This window comes from Oryctolagus cuniculus, chromosome 7 (assembly GCF_051225735.1).
Source record: "Oryctolagus cuniculus isolate XC-2025 breed Fujian yellow rabbit chromosome 7, ASM5122573v1, whole genome shotgun sequence".
Lineage (NCBI taxonomy): Eukaryota > Metazoa > Chordata > Mammalia > Lagomorpha > Leporidae > Oryctolagus > Oryctolagus cuniculus.
In genome coordinates, this window is record NC_142873.1 from 81,831,592 (window position 1) to 81,845,585 (window position 13,994).

Sequence of the window (13,994 nt, forward strand, 5' to 3'; positions counted from 1 at the left end):
GCTAGGACTCGAACCGGCACCCATATGGGATGCCAGCATTGCAGGCGGTGGTTTTACCTGCTATACCACAGTGCCAGCCAAGTAATAAAGAAAGAAATTTTAAAAAAATAATGCTTCACACTTCAGTATAAAATATTTCTTTAAAAAAAGCTACCTACTATAAACCAGGAGTGTATGCTAGCCATCTAAAATTTTGATTTCTAATAAAAAGACAAATCCAGGATTATTTCAGAAAGTGCCAAAGCTGATTCAAACATTCCCTGCAAGTTATCAAATATGATACTCAGCAAATGTTCAATAAACACTAGTTCATTGAAAATATATTTTGGCTATTTAATCTTTTTTACTTTTATTTTTAAAGACTATTTATTTGAAAGAGAGAGTAACCAAATGAGCGTCCATCTACTGCTTTACTCCCTAGAAGTCCACAATCAGCTGGGACAGGGCCAGGCTGAAGCCAGGAGCCTGGAACTCCATCTTGGTCTCCCAAGTGGGTGGCATGGACTTAAGAACTGATGCCATCACCTGCTGCTTCCTGAGCACATTAGCAGGAAGCTGAATGGGAAACAGAACTGGGACTTGGTGCCAGGCACACTGGTATGTGGTCATCCCAACTGGCAATGTTACCTGCTGTGTCACAATGCCTGCCCCTGTTTGAGCTATTATGATATTGATTAACAGCAGGTATGGTGGGTTCTCCATATCCCTGGAGTCTGTATCCATGCATTCAAAAAACCATGGATCAAAATATTTCCTTAAAAAATTGTATCTGTACTGAATACACATATAATTTGTCATTCTTTCCTAAACAATACAACTGCTATTTTATAGATTTACATTTTATTACATATTAATCTAGAGATGATCTAAAGTAATAGGAGGGTGTGTACAGATTTTATGCAAATACTATGCTGTTTTATAAAAGGGACCTGAGTATTCATGGAACCAACCCCATGCAGATTCTGAAGGATGGCCGTATAATGTGCCTTATTATTTCCAACATTCAAGGAGATATCATTTTGAGTTTTAGCAAAGAGTATGCTCTGTAATTGAAATGGAGTCCTGGGCTAGGAAATACATGCGCTGTGTTGCATTCTCTCACCTTCCCCCAGATATCCCTTTGTTGCATGGTCTCAGTATGCCAGGTGTGATGCTTGCCCAGGAAGTCCAGGAGATGAACACAATACACTCTACCTTGACAGAGCATCCAGGAATAATCAGAGCTGTTCTGTGGCTTATGTTCCTGACAGCTGTACAAGGCTCAGAGGCAGCACAGAGGAGGGAATGAGGGGCTCTGGGACCAGGCAGACAGAGGGAAAGGGTCAGGAATGGTTGTTCCGGAAGAGGGACGCTTGAACTGAGTCTTAACAAATGGACATCTGTTTGTCAAGAGGATGTCAAAGGGAAGGAGCAAAACTATGGACTAAGCCGTGAAGCCGTGCAGCCACTGAGATCCTTCTTCCTTGTGCTGCTGGTAAATGGGGTGTGACACTCACTGTGTCTGCAGTGCATGCATTGGTGACGTAGAAATGAGCTTGGCAAGACGTAACACAGAAGAGCTGCAGAACTCAGGCAACAGCAGACTGCCACATGGCACACCAAGGCATTGAGGCTCTCTCTGGTGGCAAAGGCACCATCCCAAAGAGCAGTGATAGGATGAGATTTGCCTTTTAGGAAGTTAACTTCTCTGCAGTGTGGACAAAAACTTTGGGTGGGTGGGTGTGAAATGGACAAGATTGTAAACTAAACTTCCGGTTAGATGACAAACGCTGGAGCTCCAGGAAAAGGCTCACACAGTGGAGGGCTGTGTAGAAAGGATGCTGTTGCAGGAGCCCTGGAATGCAGCCTCAGAGAGGCTGGCTACTGGCTGTGTAGGCAGGGGTGGGGACGGGGAGGTGAAGCAATGGGAAGCTCACAATGAGTTCTAGGGTCTTCCGGGTTACAGGATTGGGTAAATGCCATTGCTATTTTCAAAAAAATAGGGAATCAGAAGGTGAACAGCAAGTTTTGGAGAAAAGAAAGTATCTTGAGTCCACTAACTCCAGGCCCTCATTTGTTCCATGAGGCAGGAAGCACAGGCATTATTATCCCCATTTCGTGCTTAGTGGGGTAGCTACTTTCCACTATCACAAGGGAGATAAATCCTTGCTTTCACAGCACTTACATGCTGGAAAGGAGTGAAGTTGAGCAGAACATAAACAATGTGCAAAGGATAAATTGAGGAATGAAGACTATGACTGGGATGTGCACAGTGGGGTTTGGTTACTTTACCTGGGGTGGTCAAGGAAGGCATCTCTGAGGTCATATTTGAGCTGGCTGTCCACAGAGAAGGAAGCAGCCATGCATTCAGAAGGGAACAGCATTTAAGGCAGAGAGAACATCAACACAGAAGACCCTGGGGGGAGGGAGGAGGTTGGTGTGTCACTGAGGAATTCCAAATAGAGGGGCAAACAGTAAGAGAAAGTCCAAGTGACAGGGAGAGTTCCTAGGAGGGTGAAGGTGAAACACTTCTGGCACCATAGGGCAGCGTTGGCACAGCAGAAATTTCCTGGGAATAGCCTGGGAACCTGACCACTATGGCCAGCCCTGTGCCTCTGAGAAACTGCGTGATGACTCACAAATGCTTCTGGAAGACGAGCTGTTGCTCAGCTGAGGACAGCCTATTTTGGCACTGAAATAGGGCCAAGAACAAACTCATTTAGTTTTGCCTAGAGAGATGAACTTTAAAAAATCCTGAGAGGAACAGAATCCATTTAAAAGTTAAATACTCAGAGCAAGAAACAACCTGCAGTCCAGGGCTAATGGTTCTGACCCTGAGGCTTGGTCATACCACAGCACCATACGTGGAAAACACTTGGAAGCCTTGAAAGCCCAGCTTCCTCCAAGACTGCCACAGGGATTAGAGAGGATTAGGGATCTGATCAGCCAGACAGGACAAAGGAGAAATGGTACCGCCTGCCAAACTGTGTTCCCGTCTATGCAAACCCTGGAGCCACAGGGGGACTGGAACCTGGGGCTGTCCTCTGGCCCTGACCTTGGCCATCCCAGGCACAATAATCCTGCCAGTCCTCTGGAACACAAAGCCCCACACCTCACACCCTGTGGTTACTTGCCAATGATGCGTTACAAACTACCAATTCCCTTGCCAACAATCTTTCAAAAGCCTCTTCCCGCTCGGCCACATGACTTCAAATTCCACCCGCTAAGGGTGATGCAGATCAGACCTCTGTCCCTCTCTGAAAAGATATTTCATAGCTCCCTTTCTTAGGTGCTTCTGCCTGGTGTAGCAACAAAGTATCTATAATTCCAGTTTGCCAATACAGCACAGATAAACCATCTTTGAACAATGTAACCCTCTTCAGAATATGACATCATGAAGTTACATATATGCATAAGGATCCACATCTTAGGAAGTGCCTCCCATGGGATGACGCTGGAAACCTGTGGCACATTCTTGGTCCCTGCCTAGGGGCAGACTCATCTCATGTCTGAGCTTATTTTCTAACCACACTCTTCCTTCTCTTTCCATTATGCAGCACACTGGCTAAATTTTAGTTACTTAAGTCACCATTCAGCAGCCATCCACAAACATTTGCACACACGTTTCCAGTACCCATGCGTCTCCTTTGTAACAACTCTCACAGTGGCAATTTTTCACTTGTCTGCAGTGAATAATTTACCTCTCTCCCCCAGTAACCTACAACCTGCAGAGGAGAGGGACCATGAATATTTGGCTTATTGTTGCAGACCCAGAGTCAACCACAGTGCATGGCACTTTTTAACTGGGATTAATATAGTCTGGATAAAGGGCAACATTTCCCAGTCTATACTAGGGAGGTAAGGCATGTCAGTAAATTTTGGGCACTGAGACATTCCCAAGGGTGTATAACAGCTCCCAGGAATATGCAGGTTGAATACTTTAATAAATAGCAGCTAAAAAATATGAAATAGGGTCAGCTACTTGAAATGGTTGATAGACACTGGATAGAAAGCCTGTATACCATATTGGAATGCCTGGTTTGCTTCCCAGCTTCCAGGTCATGCACACTCTGGGAGGAGGCAGACGCTGGTTTAAGCACTTGGGTCCCTGCCACTCATATGAGAAACCTGGATTGAGTTCAGGACTCCTGGCTTTGGGCTGGCCCAGTGTTGGCTACTGTAGCCATTTGGGGAGTGAACCAATCAATAGAAGATCTCCATCTCTCTTTCAAATGAAAACAAATTTTAAAAATTATGAAATATACTCAATGGTGGTAACATTTAGCTTCTGAGAGTGGATCAGCCAAAAATCATCCAAATCAAGGCTGAGGCTTAGCTGGAATATCTGCCTCTGATCAAAAGGCAGAAGGGGAAAAACTGCAGCTGTGTTATGAACTGCCTTTGAAGACTGTTCTAAAAAGTGTAACTAACAAGCTAAAACGTTCATTTGAATATGCACAGAGATCACCAGTTTTAAAGTACCTTTAAAAAGAAAGAGTTGATTTTCAAAAAGGTTCATCCAGCTTAGGACAAATTTTTAAAAAGTTACCATTTATGTTACCAGGCACATTATTAAGCACTTCATATACTTTTCCCCCATTCACTCCCCATATCTGATTATTGCCCCCAGTTAACAGATAAGAGAACTGAGAGAGATGCTACAATTGCATACTGAGTAAGTGGCAGAGGCAGGACTCATATCCAGGCCCATTTGATTTGTTACTCATCAAAGCCATATTCTCAAGCTAAGAAATAAATGCTGCCACTGGGCAATAATATACTGCTCCCTGTCACTCAAATGCTCCATTCTCCCTCCCCAGGACCAGGTACAACGCAATAATCTGGTACCAGATGCCAGTGATGTGGCAGCAGAGGGAGTAGATTATTCATAGAAAAACTAAATAGGAAAGAATGTGAATTAGCATTCACTGAAAGCCAGTTATATTCAGGTACTTGTATTACATATTTTAATGGACGGTGCTTTTTAATGCTAAGAACTCTGTGAGACAGGTAGTATTAATTAAGAAATCAGTTTGAGAATACCTGTGGTGTTTGGATACCCTAATTTCATTCCCTTCCTTTTTCCTAGGGATGTGAATGTCCCCTTTTTAGCTGGGATTAACACTGTCTGGATAGTTTCCCAGTCTCTATTACAGCGAGCTAAGGTCATGTCACTAAGTTTTGAGTAAATTTTGGGTGAGACATAACCAGGGGCATATAACAGCTCCTGGGAAACATCCCTCAGTGACCATGAACTCCTGTCCTGCCTTTTTCTCCTTCCTCCACACTCCTTGGAGCTTGGACACAATGGCTGAGGCTGCATCTTGGACCATGAGGTCCGGGGCTTAATCTTACACGTGCTAGAAATGAAAGGTGGAGCCAGTCTCACTCTCAGAAGACTGTAGTGTAGAACCACCACCCCTGGATTTTCTCTTCATCAACTCTTTTAGATGTGTAAAAGAAACACGACTTTGATTAAGCCAATGTTCTTTGTGGTCTCTGTTACTGGCAGTTAATCCTGACAAAATCCAGCAACTCATCACAGGTGATGACATAGTGTGCAAACACAGTACACCAGTGTGCACAATTTCGTGCTGTTAAGCAAGAAATCTTCAGGATTTTACCTATATTTGCAAGATTTTTTTTAAAGGAACACTGGAAGAGTTGAAAATGCTGAAAAGGCATTTGACAAAATAAAATAAGGAAGGTTCAAGCATGCTCTCAAATTTGCATACTTGAGGAAGAACCAAAAGGAACACGCTAGTAGACAGAACAGAACTTGGTCTCCACCAAAGACGCAGAGGAGGATCTCAGTTACCTGCAAGGAGCTGGAAATGAAAGAGAAACAGAAGCTGTGCAAGCTGACAGATTCTGTGAAAGATGTTATTAGGTGCAGAGTAGGCAGAATGGAACTGTGGAAATGGCCACAGGATCAGACAAACAGGCAGAAAGAATTACAAGGCATATTGAAATTAAAGAAGCAGGAGATACAGTTCAAATGTAGACCGGCTGTAAAAGGGACAAGCAGAGCCACGTGATTCATATCAAAGGCAGCATAAAGTCAAAAAGGGAAAAACGAAAGGTCAAGGTTGAAATCCTGACTACTCATTTTTTATTCATTTCCTTTATTCTGTTCACAAAAGCATCAAAGGAATAAATTTAAATTGTATCGCAAGTAGAATCCTAAATGAAGTGAAGTCACAGAACATGAAGTTTATCACTATCTTTTGTTCAATTTCTAAATGAACAATAGTGATAAGAATTTAGCAAGGAGATTTTATGGTATTGGGCCTAAATAAAGATCAACCTAATGATCCAGAAAAAAGAAAAATAAGCTATTATGTCTGCCAAAAGCATTATTTTAAACAGAAAATTAAGTCATAATAAAATCAGGTAGGAATTTTAGAAAATACAATTGAGAAATAAAGTGAAAGTAGGTAATAGCAATAAAGGAAAAGGCATTAATATGAAAAAAGACATGACACAAATTACATTTTACAACTGGTTCAACAAATTCCACCCTATAATTGGGCCTCTCAAATTTCTTTTGAGTAGTTACAGATTGAGATTGTTTGCTGGTGAATCCAGCACTTTCAGAGTCCAAACAGCAGTGAAAGGCATGCTATGTGGCAGGCAGTGCAAGCCGTTTCACCAGACGCAGATGAACATGACAGAATCAGAATGCATTAGCTTCTGATAACATTAGTGTATGGTGGAAGAATGCTGGAAAAGAGAAATGAAACAAAATTTAGAAATCAACTTGATATACACTAAGTGAAAATCAGATATTGGATTAAAGAGGCTACTTTTGTATAGATAGTAAAAATTTTTTTTAATAGAACATAAAAATAGGTACTACTGAAATGATTTTTAAAAAAGTTAAAAATTTACTTCCAAGTGAAACTTTGGCTAAAAAGTAAGGATCTTTGAAATCTTGACACATTTTGCCCCTTCAACTTCAGAAAATAAAAGTGCAGGCAAATATCCACATTGATTCATCTACCAAAACCGGAGAGGATTTGGTATTTTTTCCAAGCTTTAGTGTTTGGGGCCCTGTTCATTCTAGGATTTGAAAACTGCTACGGGGAATGTGGTAGTGAGGAGGATTAAAAAAGCAAAGCTTAACTAATACAACAAAACCATCCCAACTTTGAATATACTCATGCCAGGCAGGACAAGCTGGAACATCTTTCCTGCTGAAGAAAACCGATACGTTTTGAAAACCAGTAAGTTTTAACACAGATTTTTAAAACTAGGTGTAAGAAAAGTGCCCTTAATGGCAATTTCGCCCCCTTCACCAACTACACCAAAAGCCCTCTTTGTAGCTCAGAGCACCATCAGCCATGTTATAGGGCTTATATTCTTAAACCACATGGGCCCAACGACCTGAAGGATTAGCTGTCATTTCATATTTTCTTAAAGACTGGAGAGGATGACTAGGACAGCCAGGGGCAGAAAAACAAAGTCATCTTGGCCCCCGCATTTTTGTTTCTCTGGAAGTGTCCCTTGTACCCACGGGGAGTACCAAATTGTTAAATAATGATACTGCAGTGTGACTTCTGTTCTAAGCTTCGGGTCCTGTTCTTAGGTTCAGGAGAAAGCCTGATAAAGACACACACTGCTTAATGTCTCAGTATGCGTCCAACCAATTGCCTATTTTAAGTTGCCTACAGATTTACAATGTAATGTTTTTCATACTGGTATCCTTTTACAGCTAGGTGTTTAAGTGTCTAGGCAAGGTGAATTTATTTTCAAGGAAGTTCACACACCGGTGTTAGGTTTGCCCTTGGGCGTGGAGGCAGGCGGTAGAGAGTGCTAGGAGAGTCCTGACCACAAATACCTTTTCACAAATGCCACCTGGAGGACGCAGAGTAATGAGCCAACCCTGCACCTCCTTCCTCCGGACCTCTCAACACCTGCTTAACTGTAGCCCAAGGGGAGGAAATTCCTGTGCCTCTCTTTAAATGGGAATCCGTTGCCCTCTTTCCCCGCCCCCCGTCAAACGAATGCCCAACGCTAGCACCAAACCGTAGACGAATAACTAGTATAGGAGAACACAGAATGTTTGCCAACAAACAGCGCCAGGGCAGGGGGCAAACGACAGCGACCACAAGTGGACGCCCTGGACGGAGGTCCGCTCACCTGGGCGAGGCTCCAGCCTGGGAAAGCAGAACCCTTTCTCCGCCCCGCCCGAGGACTCGCACAGGTGCAGCGCCAAGGCTACCAGAGGACAGAGGGGGCCGCCCACCCACTCTTTTCGCCCCAGATGACCCTAGCACCCGGGAAAGCTTCCCTCAGCGGGTATCGCTCCTTCTTTCCCGGAGACAAGGGAGCAACGAAACCGCCACTCACGCCTCCGGCCGCGCCACCCGTCCGCAACCAGGCACGCAGGTGAGGTGCAGACAGGTAACCGCACCTGCTCTCCCAACCCCACCTGCTGCGTCTCCTATCCCCGTCCTCCTCCTCCACCGCCTCGGTGGGCTCGGCTCCTCCTCCACACGCCGCGGTGTCACGCTCCGACCTACCTGTGCGACTCCAACCCCAGGGCGCCGGAGCGAACCGTGGCGGGCACCCTGCGCGCCTCCGGGCCCGCCGGCGGCGGCCCGGCGCCCGCACTTTGCCGGCTGCCGGCGGCTGCGGGCTCAGCGGGAAGCCCCGGCGCTGCCCAGCTCGCCGCCTCCGAGCGGCTCCATTGTGACGCGGCGCGTTCCAGCGGCCAATGGGCGCGCGGCGGCGCGAACCGCTGACTGAGTTCGCGCGCGGAGGAGGAGGGGCCGGGCCGAGGTAGGGGCGGCGGCACGGCCTCGGCGGTGGTGGCGGCGGCGGTGGCCGTGGCTGCCGCGGAGGCGGAGGAGGACGAGGAGCAGGACGAAGAGGAAGCAGCCGCGGCCGCTGGGATAGTTGCTCCTGCTGTGAAACTGTCTGCTCGCTCTGGGCGCGAGGTTTTGCCCAGCTTTGCGGTGGCGGGGGCCGGTGACTCACCCGTCGCTGCTGGGAACAAAGCGCAGCCATCTCCCCGAGCGCGCCATGTGGCCGCCGAGTCCCCTGGCCCAGCCGCGCGCCTCGCGGGGGACGCTGGGCTGCTGCCAGCGGAGGGAGCGAGAGGGGCCCAGGTCCGTCCCCAGGCGCCGCCACGCCAGTGACTTTGGCCGCACCCGGTGTGCTTGTGCGCGGGTCGGGTTCCCGCCTTCTCACGTGTGCGCCCGAGCAACTTGTTATTTACATAACGTGCGCTGGGGCCTTGAAGAAAGGCTCGGGAGCAGCGCGGGAACCCGCCTCTTGGACTCTGAAGTCCCTAGGCCGAGCCCCTGGGAGGGAGGGTTTTACAGTTGTACCGCACTAAGCTGCCTAAATTCAGTTCTGGCCTCCAGTGTCATCCGCCCCTCCCAGGTGTGCTGATTGTTGAGATGAGAGGGGGCGACCTGGGAGACTACACTCATGACCTACGTTGTGGCTAATCAACTGCAGGTGCACCATGGCTAGCGCCCAACCCACTTCCCTCTAGGGTTAAGTGCCTGGAGTTTGAACAGTAACAATACGCCTCACCAGAAAACAACATTAATCCAAACCCCAGGAATTAAGGGGACTTGATATTTTGTGTCCTCCACTTACACTCCATTTTAACTCGGCCTCTGCCCAAGCTCCCATTTGCAATACAACGATTCAATTAGGCAAGATTAAATATCTTAGTTGCTATGGCAACGACATCTCTCTTTATAAAGTAAAACTTTGCAAGGGACCTCCCAAAGGAATAGAGTATAAAAGACTTAGCATTAGGGACATCTGATCAGGTTTTGTAAATGGGAGTAAAGAAAACGCAGTCCCAAGTTACATGAGAAGAGCGGTGTCCCACATAGACTGTTGAGATTAGAACTACAATTTGAATCACTCTGAGAGGTAGCAAGAAGGCTGCCTGTGGGTCTCTTGTTGTTTCCTTGTCTGCTGAATTCTAGGTTGGCGGCTGTCGTCTTCCTGCGTCTCGGGGGAGAAGCTGGAAGAACATGCCTTCATTTGGTCATTCAAGTTTTTGTTGAGCCATGCATGTGAGCTACTGTGTATGCACAGATCTAAATCTAACTTACATTTGTGTTTGGTTCCCAAACTGCTCACCATTTGAAGATGGGTCACATATAGGTGTATTCCTTGTAAATGAAACAAAGAAAAAAGTGGTAGTAGATACAGATTGTAAAGTTATGATATTGAAACTTGAAAGCATCCGTTTTGTACGTGTTTCTGAATGTTTGGAAAGGAATATTCCTCCCCCCGCCAAATCCCTGAGCAGATGATCCATTCTTCCATCATAGCAGTTAACAGCCTATATGACTTGGGGTAGTTACTTACCTTCCCTAAACTCAGACTTAAGAGATTATAACCAGATATGCCTTCAACATTTCAATCCAATGATGATGTGAATACAAAAATGACTTCAATGCTTGGCAACCCAATTTACCATTAGCTGATAGTTAAAGCAACCAATTTCAAACAGTAATATTTCTAGGTAAACCTCGGACACGTAACATATAAATGTTATTTTTATTTTAATTTAATTCTTAAACACCCGTCAAGGTGACAACATTGATTCCATGGAGAAAGAAGACTTCCAAATTTGTGATATTGTATCTCGGAATCTCTTTCTGAAGTAAGAGCCCCACATAGCTGTTTCTCCTGGTTTGTTGTTGTTGTTTTTTGCTATGGCATATGAGGGTACTTCAAAATGCTCATGGAAAAATGGAACTGAATATTCTGGTGCAAAAATTGTGAAAATCCATGCATACAAGGCTCTTCAAAAAGTTCATAAAATGCAAACTGTGAAAAAACTCTGCATGAATTTCAACATTTTTGCAATAAAACAAATTTTGTAATTCTGTTTTCCAGAACTGTTTGAAGAACTCTTTTTAAGCTCCCAATAGCATTACAGTAGAGAGAAAGAGGACTAACCCCAAATACTGCTCCCAGGTACTTTTTTTTTTTTTTTTTTTGACAGGCAGAGCGGACAGTGTGAGTGAGAGAGAAAGAGAGAGAGAGAGAGAGAGAAAGGTCTTCCTTTTGCTGTTGGTTCACCCTCCAGTGGCCGCCGCGGCTGGCGCGCTGCGGCTGGCGCACCATGCTGATCCGAAGGCCAGGTACTTTTTAAATAATGTGTACATGATATGTTCCCATAAAGAGAGAGTATTTAGTGACTAGAATATTTTGGCATCCCATTATAGGCCTTATAATTAGGAATGCTTGACTATTCATACCTGTGCCCAGTTTTTCCACTACATTGTATTATCTTTGAAAACAAGACCCCTGAGGTCCTTGGAATATGTTCAGTCCTTACAGGAGTACCTGACATTCTCTCAAGGATTTTTTTTTTTTTTTGATAAAAAGTAAACTCTGAAAGACTCAGGTACCACTTCTACAGCCAAACCCATCAAAGTCTAAAGCAGAGATTTAAAATTCCATCATGGATATTAAGCACTTTATTATGTGTCCAGCAGGGTGCTAGACACTATAGGTGATACCAGAGGAACATAAAACTTGGTCCCTGACCTCAGCAGCATGCAGATTTTATGAACAGTTGGGGTTGGTGTTATGGTGCAGCTGATTAAGCTGCCACTTGGGATCCCCACATCCCAGCTGGCTGGTTCTAGTCCCAGTTACTCTGCTTCCTGTCCTGCCTCCCCTAGTGCAGCTGGGAAGCAGCAGATGATGGCTCAAGTACTTCGGTACCTGCCACACACCTGGGAGACCCAATGGAGTTCCCAGCTCCTGGCTTTGGTGTAATCCATCCCTAGGTGTTGCAGGCATTTGGAGAGTGAACTAGTGCATGGAGGATCTGTTTTTCTCTCTGTCACTCTTTCAACTAAATAAGTCAGGTACTTCTCACACTCAAATTAATGTAGAACAGTGTTGGTGGGAGTAATCAGAAAAAGCCTCATGAAGAAAGGAGAACTTAACATCGGAGGGACAGGATTAAGAAAACAACTTGTGGTTTTGCCCTGTGTGCCCCAAACATTGTCTTAAAATGACTGATTCACCTTCAGGACTCTTTGTGGCAGGATGAGAACCTGGAGGAGAAGCTAAAGTACAAAGATTCTGCTTTTTTTTTTTTTTTAAGTTTTATTTATTTATTTGAAAGAGTTACACAGAGAGGAGAAGCAGAGAGAGAGAGATCTTCCATCCACTGGTTCACTCCCCAATTGGCCACAATGGCCAAAGCTGTGCTGATCTGAAGCCAGGAGCCAGGAGCTTCTTCTAGATCTCCCACATGGGTGCAGGGGCCCAAGGACTTGTGGGCCATCTTCTACTGCTTTCCCAGGCCATAGCAGGGAGCTGGATTGGAAATGGAGCAGCCGGGACTCGAACTGACGCTCATAGGAGTTGCTGGCACTGCAGGCAATGGCTTTACCCGCTACACTATGGCACCGGCCTCAAGATTCTGCTTTCTGAAGGAGGCACCTTTCTCTGAAGGGAGGAAGGAACTTCCACTTTGACTAAGACCCTGTCTGAATAAGATCGAAGTTAGCGAACTCAAAAGGCTTCCATAGCCTTGGCAGCTCATGACTAGAGCCTAGGGAGATTACTGACGCCATAAACAAGAGTGTCAAATTGTTAAGTCAACAACAGGAGTCACTGTGTACTTACTCCTCATGTGGGATCTGTCCTTAATGTGTTGTCCAATGTGAAGTAATGCTATAACTAGTACTGAAACAGTATACACTTTGTGTTTCTGTGTGGGTGCAAACTGTTGAAATCTTAATGTATGCTAAACTGATCTTCTGTATATAAAGATAATTGAAAATGAATCTTGATGTGAATGGAATGGGAGAGGGAGCGGGAGATGGGAGGGGTGCGAGTGGGAGGGAAATTATGGGGGGTGGGGGGAAAGCCATTGTAATCCATAAACTGTACTTCGGAAATTTATATTTACTAAATAAAAGTTAAAAAGATTCTGCTTTCTATAACATCTCAAAAATAACTAGTGATAGGGCATTTGCATTCATGTGACGAAGGAGATGTATAGGAACAGCAAGTGTGCCAGTTCCTAATGACATAGGAAACATCTCGAATGATGTAACTGAAATGGTGACTACAATGTGGTCATGCAGTAGCTGAGTTCCGTGGCCTATGTGAAGGTGTCATCGGACTCCTGGATTTGGAAGATCCCTTCTGGGCTGAGTGACATTAGCGCTGAGCTCTGCTGCGTGTGGTTGCCTTGGTAAGAGTTTAGTTTACTTTGAATCTTGATAACAGCTCTTACGATTCATTGAAGACAGCATATTATCAAACACTGGCAGTTCTTTTCCATTTTGGCATTCTAAAAAGTATGATTGTAAAAAATTTTGTATTTCTTAAAATTAAACATTGACTATCTACAATGTATACAAAAAGTCACTGAAAGTTTGGCAGAGGTGAAGAATACCTAAATCCATATATAATTTTCTTAAAGATACAGTACTGTGGTGGTGACAGTGTGTCTGGATAGCATGCAGCCTCTGAAAGGGGAGATGAGTTTGATGGGCATTGTAAAATTGAGGGAGAATCACAGTGAACATGGATCTGAGAAATTTTAGACAACTTCAGGTTTCTAAATTAGAATATTACTATGATAGCCTGTATATTTTAAATCTTAGGATCATAGTTTAAGATTGTGAATTCTATTAAAGTATCAGGTCAGAAAGAAAAGAGCAAAATTAGAAATCGGTTCTACTCCTGCACTTGGAAAGTTTGCCATAGTCACCAGGTTTGTTTATGATTGAGTACATTGTCATAATCAAAGATCTTTACTCACTTTTTGCCAGTTTGCAATATTTTTCTGACCCTTTCAATCTCGAAGTTGCAGAGCTTTCAAATGAACTTTTCTTGGGCCTTTCCTTGGGGCAAATTCTGAGAGTGAGCACAGTGGCAAGAATTCTGAGATAACAAATTGGATATTAAACATGTGTTTGGAAAAAGGTAGCTTGACTTAGAAATCCAAACTGCAATTGTTCATGCTGGCTGTGCCCTTCTGTGTGTGTTGATCCTGACCTGAT

The 13,994-nt window shown here is 44.6% G+C and overlaps 1 protein-coding gene and 1 long non-coding RNA gene across 4 annotated transcripts in view; one reads left to right on the plus strand and one right to left on the minus strand.

Moving 5' to 3' along the window:
- LRRC8B (leucine rich repeat containing 8 VRAC subunit B) overlaps positions 1–9,201 on the minus strand; it is an 84,222-nt gene extending 75,021 nt beyond the window's left edge. For 2 of the 3 annotated variants that reach the window (XM_002715872.6, XM_051856263.3), the window contains exon 1: positions 8,505–8,879. The gene's annotated coding sequence lies outside the window, so the exon portion shown is untranslated. Of the gene's footprint in view, positions 1–8,504; positions 8,880–8,961 lie in introns of those variants that run through there. The other variant, XM_017346108.4, reaches the window with a different exon arrangement.
- LOC149125628 (uncharacterized) overlaps positions 8,126–13,994 on the plus strand; it is a 53,235-nt gene continuing 47,366 nt past the window's right edge. The window contains exon 1 of the long non-coding RNA XR_016210935.1: positions 8,126–8,370. This is a non-coding gene — a long non-coding RNA (uncharacterized LOC149125628). The remainder of the gene's footprint in view (positions 8,371–13,994) is intronic.